This window comes from Vulpes lagopus, chromosome 4, assembly GCF_018345385.1.
Source record: "Vulpes lagopus strain Blue_001 chromosome 4, ASM1834538v1, whole genome shotgun sequence".
Taxonomy (NCBI): domain Eukaryota; kingdom Metazoa; phylum Chordata; class Mammalia; order Carnivora; family Canidae; genus Vulpes; species Vulpes lagopus.
The window spans coordinates 95711425-95719873 of NC_054827.1; the positions used below are offsets into that span (position 1 = coordinate 95711425).

At 59.1% G+C, this 8449-nt stretch overlaps 5 non-coding genes across 5 annotated transcripts; all 5 read right to left on the reverse strand.

The window, feature by feature from the left end:
- Nucleotides 1-222: 222 nt before the first annotated feature.
- Nucleotides 223-302, reverse strand: LOC121490253. Its single transcript, XR_005987574.1, has one exon. It is a non-coding gene; the product is annotated as a small nucleolar RNA SNORD115 (small nucleolar RNA).
- A 1563-nt stretch (nt 303-1865) lies between these two features.
- On the reverse strand, nt 1866-1946 carry LOC121490250. Its single transcript, XR_005987572.1, has one exon. It is a non-coding gene; the product is annotated as a small nucleolar RNA SNORD115 (small nucleolar RNA).
- A 2109-nt stretch (nt 1947-4055) lies between these two features.
- On the reverse strand, nt 4056-4136 carry LOC121490248. The gene has a single exon (XR_005987570.1). It is a non-coding gene; the product is annotated as a small nucleolar RNA SNORD115 (small nucleolar RNA).
- A 1026-nt stretch (nt 4137-5162) lies between these two features.
- On the reverse strand, nt 5163-5239 carry LOC121490256. Its single transcript, XR_005987577.1, has one exon. It is a non-coding gene; the product is annotated as a small nucleolar RNA SNORD115 (small nucleolar RNA).
- A 1564-nt stretch (nt 5240-6803) lies between these two features.
- Nucleotides 6804-6884, reverse strand: LOC121490251. The gene has a single exon (XR_005987573.1). It is a non-coding gene; the product is annotated as a small nucleolar RNA SNORD115 (small nucleolar RNA).
- Nucleotides 6885-8449: the final 1565 nt, after the last annotated feature.

An 8449-nucleotide genomic window follows, 5' to 3' on the forward strand; every position in this document is an offset into this window, starting at 1 on the left:
GAGGCAGAGCAAGAAGCCCGGGGGAGGCATGACTGAAAAGCAATGGGTCGGGACCAACCCAAAGGCCTGAGCCAGCTCAGGCACCTAGAGGCCCAAAGCCACGACCTCGCCATAAATGGCAGTTTGGAAAGATTGGTAGCCTCAAGGCCCAGGCGGAGGGGAAGCATACCCAGTACCAACTGTACGCCCAGAATACTAATCATGGAACAATATCTTCCATTGGTCCAAAGCTTAATCCTATTGAGCATGATCTTCATGTCATCATCTCTCTTTGAGACAATATGAGTTCTCATCACTGACACAAGCACAGTACTAGTCATGTGTGTGGGCCTCTGCCCCTGAAAAGGCTTACCGGTGGTGCTTCATGCTGAGCTGCATGCCTTGTGGACTGGAGCATTTGGGCCTCTTCTCAAGACTGGACCCAGCTGATGTAGTGTGTAGAAGGGTGCAGTGGCATGATCCACTGGGTTCAGGGTCTGTGGGGCTACGAGGCCCTCCATCAAGAAGCCCATCCTGGGGGCAGCTAAGCTTCCAACTGGAGCAGACCCGTAGGGGCTCAATGAGGGTTTTGGGGTTCAAGATGAGGTGAATGGCCTGCATGGTGGAAGCAGAAAAGGGCCCAATAGGGCATGTGGCCCTGAATCTGTGCTGGGATACACGAATAGTCCATTGAGGGCTTCCCCGAGGGGGCTGAGGGATGGGGCCCACTGACCGGCAGCAGGTTGGGCACCAGGGTTTCCCTTGGTAACCCTCAGATTGTGGTGGTAGGCAACACGGCAGACCAAGAGTAGGATGGCTGGGACCTGGTCTTGGTCAACAATCTCTTTAGGATCATATGGCTGCAGTAACCTTGGGGCACTCGAGGACATGGGGAGCCAGGCCTTTGGGCATCTTGGGAAGCCACAGGGCAAGCCGAGTTCCTGCAACCCCACTTTCTGCCCAAGAAGGGAGAGCCCTGTCCGGAAATGGGAGGAAGGGTGCCCGGGATGCCTGCAAGCAATTGAGGGCCCAGGGCTGGGGCCCTGCACCATCCCTAATGGCCCAACGGCATGCTTGGATGCCCACCCCAGGGCCCCAGCTAGCCCTTGCCTTCCCAGATCCAAGGCCAGGTGAGGGAACCAAGCTGCCACCCTGGGCAGCCAGTTCAAACCTCCTTGGGAGGCGGCAGGTCCAAGGGGAGGTCAGTGCCCTCACAGGCCAGGAATACACCCAAAGCAGCAGTGGCTAGATGCAGCAAGGCCCAGATGAGTGGCTCCAGGGCCCCAAAGGAGAGGGGACCCCAAGTCCACCGAAGCAGAGCCCCATAGTGATAAGCAGGGAGCAGCAGAAGTCCTCTGCCTCCTGTGGCCTGGAGTTGCCCCCCAGCTGCACACACTGGGGTCCCACTGGGCTACCCTGGTTACATTTGGGCCCATTCTTCCCTGCACCTTAGGGATGGGAGGCCTTCAAAGGCAGCAATGTTATGTGTCCCTGCAGGGGTGGGCCTGCACACAGGGACCCAAATCACCCTCAGGCTTGCCTCCCGAAGGCCCCTTGGTCCCCTGGACTTCAACTCGCCTCGTGGCATCAACTCACCAAACTTAGTTGAGGCGGGGGTGAGAGCCTGGACAGTGCAGCCCCCTGAAAGACACAAGGACACCAGAGAGGCTTAGTAAGGGTCTCAGGGCAGGTGTGGTTGGAGGAGCAAGGGTTGGCCCTCAGGCCCAAAGGACTAAGATCTTTAGGGCAGACAGAGACCCATGTCCAGACCCTAGCCAAAAAGGGCAATTAGGCAGGACCCGTAGCCTGAAACTCCAGGCTGAGGGGAAGCACCCCCAGCACAACTGGAGCACCCGATTCCTCCGCCCAGGATAGTCCCCTCCATCGGACCTCAGAATAATCCTATTGAGCATGATTTTTATGTCATCATCTCTCTTTGAGACAATATGTATTCTCATCATTGACCCAAGCACAGCCTTGCCAGGTATGTGGGCGTCTGCCCCTGAAACGGCTTACTGGCGGTGCTTGCTGACAAGCTACATGCCTTCGTGCTGGAGCCTTTGATCCTCCTCTCAAGACAGGAGCCAGGAGATTTGGTGGGCAGAAGGGTGCAGCAGTACGATCAACTGGGTTCAGGGTCTGTGGGTATACGAGAAGCCCTCCATCTAGACACCCATCCCGGGGGGCCTAAGCTTTCAACTGGAGCAGACCCATAGGGGATAAACGAGGGTTTGGGGGTTCAGGATTGAGGTGGATGGCCTGCCTGGTGGAAGCAGAGGCGGGCCTAAGAGTACAAGTGGCCCCAAAGATGTGCTGGGATACACAAAGAGCTACAGGAAAGCTACAAAAAGGGGGCTAAAACATGGGGCCCACACCCCAATATCCAGTTGGGCACCAGGGTTTCCCTTGGGTCCCTTCAGGTGGTGGGCAGTGGGCAACATGGCGAGCAAAGACTAAGATGGCTGGCACCAGGACTTTGTCAAGATTCTAGTCAGGGCGGAATGGCTTTAGTAGATTAAAGGCCGGCAGGACTGGGGAGCCAGGGATTTGGGCATCAAGGGAGGGCCCTGGGGCGGTCTGACTTTTGCAACCAGGCCCTCCACCCAGCACGGAGAGCCATGAGTGGGACTGGGAGTGAGAGCGCCCAGGATGGCCTCCAGAGGTTAGGAGCAAGCCCCCCCGTCTAGATGCCCATCTGGGTGGCTGCTATGCTTTCCTGTGGAACAGAGCCGTGGGGGCTCAACGAGGGTTTGGGGTTTCAGGATTGAAGCGAGAGTCCGACCTGGTGGAAGCACAGAAGACCCAATAGGGCAAGTGGCCCCAAAGCTGTGCCGTGGTACACAAAGAGCCAGACGAGGGCTACACCAAGGGGCATGAGCAAAGGAGCCCAACGCCAGGAAGCAGGTCAGGCATCATGGTTGCCCTTGGGGACCTCTGGGGTTGCGGGCAGTGGGTGGCGGGCAGCCTGGCGGACCAAGTCTAGGATGTTGGGGACCTGGCCACAGCTGGGCATTTGGTCAGGACAGTATGGCCTTAGTAGACTCGAGGGCCTCAGGACTGGGGAGCCAGGGCTTTGGGCATCAAGGGAGGGCCCCAGGGCGGTCTGACTTTCTGCAACCAGACCCTCAGCCCAGCACGGAGAGCCATGAGTGGGACTGGGAGCGAGAGTGCCCGGGATGGCCTCTAGAGGTTTAGGGCCCAGGACTGGGGCACTGCACCATCCCCAGTGGCCCCAAGGCACGTCCGGATGCCCAGCGCAGGGCCCTGGCGAGCCCTTGCCTTCCACAATGCCAAGGCCGTGTGAGGGAATCAGACCCCAGACCTGGGCAGCCATTGCCAACCTCCTTGGCAGGGGGCAGGCCCCAAGGGATGTCCGGGGGATGCCAGCTGAGGGCACCACCGCAAGCAGCGGTGGCTAGACGCTGCACGTCCCAGCTGAGGGGCTTCAGGTATCCACAGGAGAGGGGACCCCAAGTCCACCGAGGGGCACCCCATAGTGATTAACAGGGGGCAACAGGAGTCCACCTCCTCCCATAGCCTGGTTTTGCCCCCCATCCCCCGCCCCGGCCGCACATGCTGGGTCCCTCTGGGCTTCCCTGGCTACATTTGGACCCATTCTTCCCCACACCCAGGGGATGGTGGCCCTTCAAAGGCAGCGACACTATGTATCCCTGCACGGGTGGGCCTGGCCTGCACACAGGGACCCAAATCACCCTCAGGCTTGCCTCCTGCAGGCCACTCAGTCCCCTGGACTTCGACCCACCTCGCAGCATCAACTCACTAAAGTTAGTTGAGGTGGGGCCGAGGGCCTGGACAGTGCAGCCCCCTGAAAGACACAAGGGCACTGGAGAGGTTGAGCAAGGGTCCCAGGGTAGGTGTGGTGGGAGGAGCGGTGGGTTGGTCCCAGGCCTGAACGACTAAGCTCTCTAGGGCCGACAGAGACCCGCGTCCAGATGCTAGCCGCAAAGGGCAATTTGGCAGGATCCGGGGCCTGAAACTGCAGGCTGAGGGGAAGTACCCCCAGCACAACTGGAGCACCCGGATCCTCTGCCCGGGACGGTCCACTCCACTCCACTGGGCCTCAGCATAATCCTATTGAACATGATTTTTAAGTCCTCATCTCTCTTCGAGACAATATGAATTCTCATCATTGACCCAAGCACAGCCCTTGCCACGTGTGTGGGCGTTTGCTCCTGAAACGGCTTACTGGCAGTGCTTGCTGATGAGTTACGAAACGTGCCTTCTGGGCTGGAGCCTTTGATCCTCCTTTCAAGACTGGACACGGCTGACGTGGTGTTCAGAAGGGTGCGGCGGCATGATCGACCGGGTCCAGCCTCTTTGGGATAGGAGCAAGCCCTCCGTCTCGACGCCCATCTGAGTCGCCGCTAAGCTTCCCTGTGGACTTCCCTGAGAGAGGAGGAGGCTCAACGAGGATTTCGGGGTCAGGATTGCGGTGGACAACCCACCTGGTGGAAGCAGAGGAGGGCCCAAGTGTTCACGTGGCCCCGAGCCTGTGCTGGTATACACGAACAGCCACACGAAGGCTCCCCCAAGGGGGCTGAGCCACAGGACCCAGCCTCGTGCAAGTCGGGCACTGGAGTTTCCCTTGGGTACCCCTTGGGTGGTCGGGCTGTGGGCAACTTGGCGGGTCAAGACCAGGATGGCTGGCACCAATATCCAGGGCAGGATATTGGTCAGGGCAGTATGGCCTTAGTAGATGCGGAGCCCTTGAGGGCTGGGGGAGGCAGACCTTTGGGCGTCATGGGAGGGCCCCATGGCACGTCAAGTCCCTGCAGACCCACCGTCTGCCCAAGCAGGGAGATCCCTGTGTGCCCGGAGAGTGAGAGCTCCCGGGAAGGCTGCCAGAGCTTGGGTGCTCATGGCTCTTGCCCTGTGTCAACCAGACTTGCAGAGGGCATCCGGGCTTGTTGGTGGATGTGGCCTGGACACACTGGTGCTCTGAAAGACACAAGGGGACCATAGAGTTTGAGTAATGGTTCCCTGTCATGATAGGATGGATGCTCTGCAACCAGGATCGAAGGCCTCACCCCACTCAGGCAACTGGAGCCCCATGGCCAGCCCCCCTTGCAGTTTGGCAAGATCTGTGGCCTGCAACTCCAGGAGAAGCACCCCCAGCTCCCTTCTAGCCTCCATATCTTCAGCCTGGGATGGTCCCCTCCATTTGGCCTTAGCATATTTTTTTGAGTTGGTTTTTATGTCATCATGTCTTAGAGACAATATAAGTACTCATCATTGACCAAAGCACATTACTGGTCATGTGTGTGTGCATGTACCCCTGAAGCAGCTTACCTGTGTTGTTGCTGACAAGCCATGTGCCTTGTGGGTGGAGTCTTTGGCCTCCTGTCAAGACTGGACCCAGCTGTCGTGGTGTGAAGAACAGTGCAGTGGCATGATCGACTGCATTCATATTCAGTCCAGATCAGAGCAAGCCCTCTATGTAGTCGACCTTCCGGGTGGCTGCTAATCTTCCCTGCGGAGCAGAGATGTGCGAGCTCATTGAGGGTTACAGTTTCAGGATGTAAGGTGGGCAGCCCACCTGTTGGAAACAGAGGATGGCCCATGAGGGCACGTGGCCCTGAAGCTGTGTTGGGATACACGAATAGCAGATGTGGCCCCCCCCAGGGGTTCTGAGCAATGGGGTGCAACACCAGGCAGCAGGTCTGCACCAGGGTTTCCTTTGGGTACCCCTTGGGTTGTGGGTGGCCAGCAACTTCATGGGCAAGTCTAGGATTGCTGGGCCCTGGCCTTGGCCGGCAATCTGTTCAGGGCAGTATGGCCTTAGTAGGTTCAGGGCCCTCAAGGATTTGGGGACCCAGGAGTTTGGGTCTCATAGGAGGGCCCCAGGGCATGTCAAGTTCTTGCAACTGTACCCTCTGCCCAAGCAGGGTGTGTCCTGTCTGGGACTGGGAGCAAGAGCACCTGGGACAGTCGCTAGGGCTTCAGTGTCTAGGGGCCGGAGCCCTGGGCCATCCCCACCACCCAAAGCCCTCCAGGATGCCCACCCCAGGGCCCCAGCTAGCCTTTGCCCTCCCAGTTGCCAAGGCCAAGTCAGGGAACTAGGCTCCTGCCCTGGGCAACCAGTCCCAACCTCCTGGGTGGCATCAGGCCCAAGGGGAGGTCAGTGGATCCCAGCCCAGGGTACCACCTCAAGCAGCAGTGTCTCAACCTTGCACGGCCCAGCCATGTGTCTCATCAGTCCACCACAGGAGGGGGGACCCAAGTTCCAACGAGGTGGCATCCCTTGGTGATCAGCAAGGAGCAGCAGGAGTCCCCTGCTCCCCGTGGCCTGACTTGGCCCCCCATCAGCCCAACATGGGTTCCCTCTGGCCTGCCCTGTCCACCTTTGGGCCCATTCCTCCCTGCGCCCTGGGGATGGTGGGCCTTCAAAGGTCAGTAACACTATCTGGCCATGCATGGCTGGGCCTGCATGCAAGGGACCCAAGTCGCCCTCAGGCTTGCCTCCCAAAGGCCCTCTCGTCACCGTGGCCTGTGACCTACTTCACAGCATCCATCACCAAGCCTTGTTGAGGTGGTGGCAAGATCCTGGCCAGCGCAGTCCCCTGAAAGACACAAGGGGACCAGAGAGGCTGAGCAAGGGCCCCAGGGGAGGCATGGTGGGAGAAGCGATGTGTCTGCACCCAGCCCAAAGGCCTGAGCCCTCTCAAGCACCCTGAAGCCCATGGACAGGCCTCATGGGCAGTTTGGAAGGTTTGGGGGCCTCAAGGCCCAGGCTGAGGGGAAGCACCCCTAGTGTCACATGAAGACCCGCCCGGTATTTGCAGCCCTGGGCAGTCCCTTCCATTGAGCCTCAGTGTAATCCTAGTGAGCATGATTTCTACATCATCATCTGTCTTCAAGACATTATGAGCTCCCATCATTGACCCAAGCATAGCACTGGGCACGTGTGTGGGCATCTATCCCTGAAGCAGCTTACCAGTGGTGCTTGCTGCCAAGCGGCATGCCTTGTGTGTTGTAGCCCTTGGAACTCTTATTAAGACTGGACCCAGCTGACGTGGTGTGCAGAAGGGTACAGTGGCATGATCAATTGGATTTGGAGTCTGGGGTGATAGGAGCAAGCCATCCGTCTAGACGGCCATCCAGATGGCAGCTAAGCTCCCCTGTGGAGCAGAGCCATAGGCACTCAATGAGGCATTGGGTGTTCAGGATTGAAGCTGGCAGCCCACCTGGTGGAAACACAGGAGATCCCAGAGGGCATATGGCCCCAAAGCTGTGCTGGGACACACAATAGCCAGACTAAGGCTCCCCAAGGTGGCTGAACAATTGGGCCACCACCAGGCAGCAGATTGAGCACCAGGGTTTCCCTTGGGTACCCCTTGGGTTGCAGGTGGTGGGCAACTTGGCGGGCCAATACTAGGATGGCTCAGACCTCGCCTTGGCCCTGAATCTGGTCAGGGATGTATGGCCTTAGTAGACTCGGGGCCCTCGAGGATGTGAGGAGCCAGTCCTTTGGGCATCATTGGAGGGCCCCAGGGCAGGTTGAATTCCTGCAACCCCTCCCTCCACCCAAGCAAGGAGATCCCTGTCTGGGACTGGGAGCAAGAGCACCGAGGATAGCCACCAGCTCTTGAGGGCCCAAGCCTGGGTCCCTGGCCATCCCCAATGGCCTGAATGTATGCCGGGATGCCCATCCCAGGACCCCAGCTTGCCCTTCCCTTCCGCAATTCCAAGGCCAGGTGAGGGAACCAGTTTCCCCCTGATCAACCAGTCCCAACGTCCTTGGGAGGCGGTAGGCCCCAGGGGGCATTGGTGGCTCCCAGCCCAGGGCTTCACCCCAAGCAGAGTTGGCTAGATGCGGTACGGCCCAGCCAAGAGGCTTCAGGTTCTCACAGGAGAGGGGACCCCAAGTCCACTGAAGTGGTGCCCCATTGATCTGCAGGGAGCAGCAGGAGTCCCCTGCTTCCTGTTTCCTGGTGTGTCCCCCCAGCCACTCACACTGGGGCCCCTCTGGGCTCCCCTGGCCACCTTTGCGTCCACTCCTCCCTGCTCCTTGGGGATGGCGGGCCCTCAAATGGCAGGAACACTATCCATCCCTGCATTCGTGGGCCTGCACAGAGGGACCCAAGTCCCCCTCAGGCTTTCCTCTCTAAGGCCTCCAGGTCACCTAGGCCTGCAATCCATCTCATGGCATCCACTCACCAAGCTTAGTTGTGGCGGTGGTGAGACCCCGGCTAGCATGGCCTCCTGAGAGACACAAGGGGACCAGAGAGGCTGAGCAAGGGCCCCAGGGGAGGTGTGGTGGGAGGAGCAATGGGTCAGCACCCAGGCCCGAAAGCCCTAGCCTTCTCAGGCACTCGGAAGCCTGTGTCCAAGCCCCAGGTCCAATGGGCAGTTTGAAAGGATTGGGGGCCTCAAAGCCCAGGCTGAGTGGAAGCACCTCCAGCACCATTTGGAGTCCCCATATCCTCCGCTGGGGTTGGTCCCCTCCATT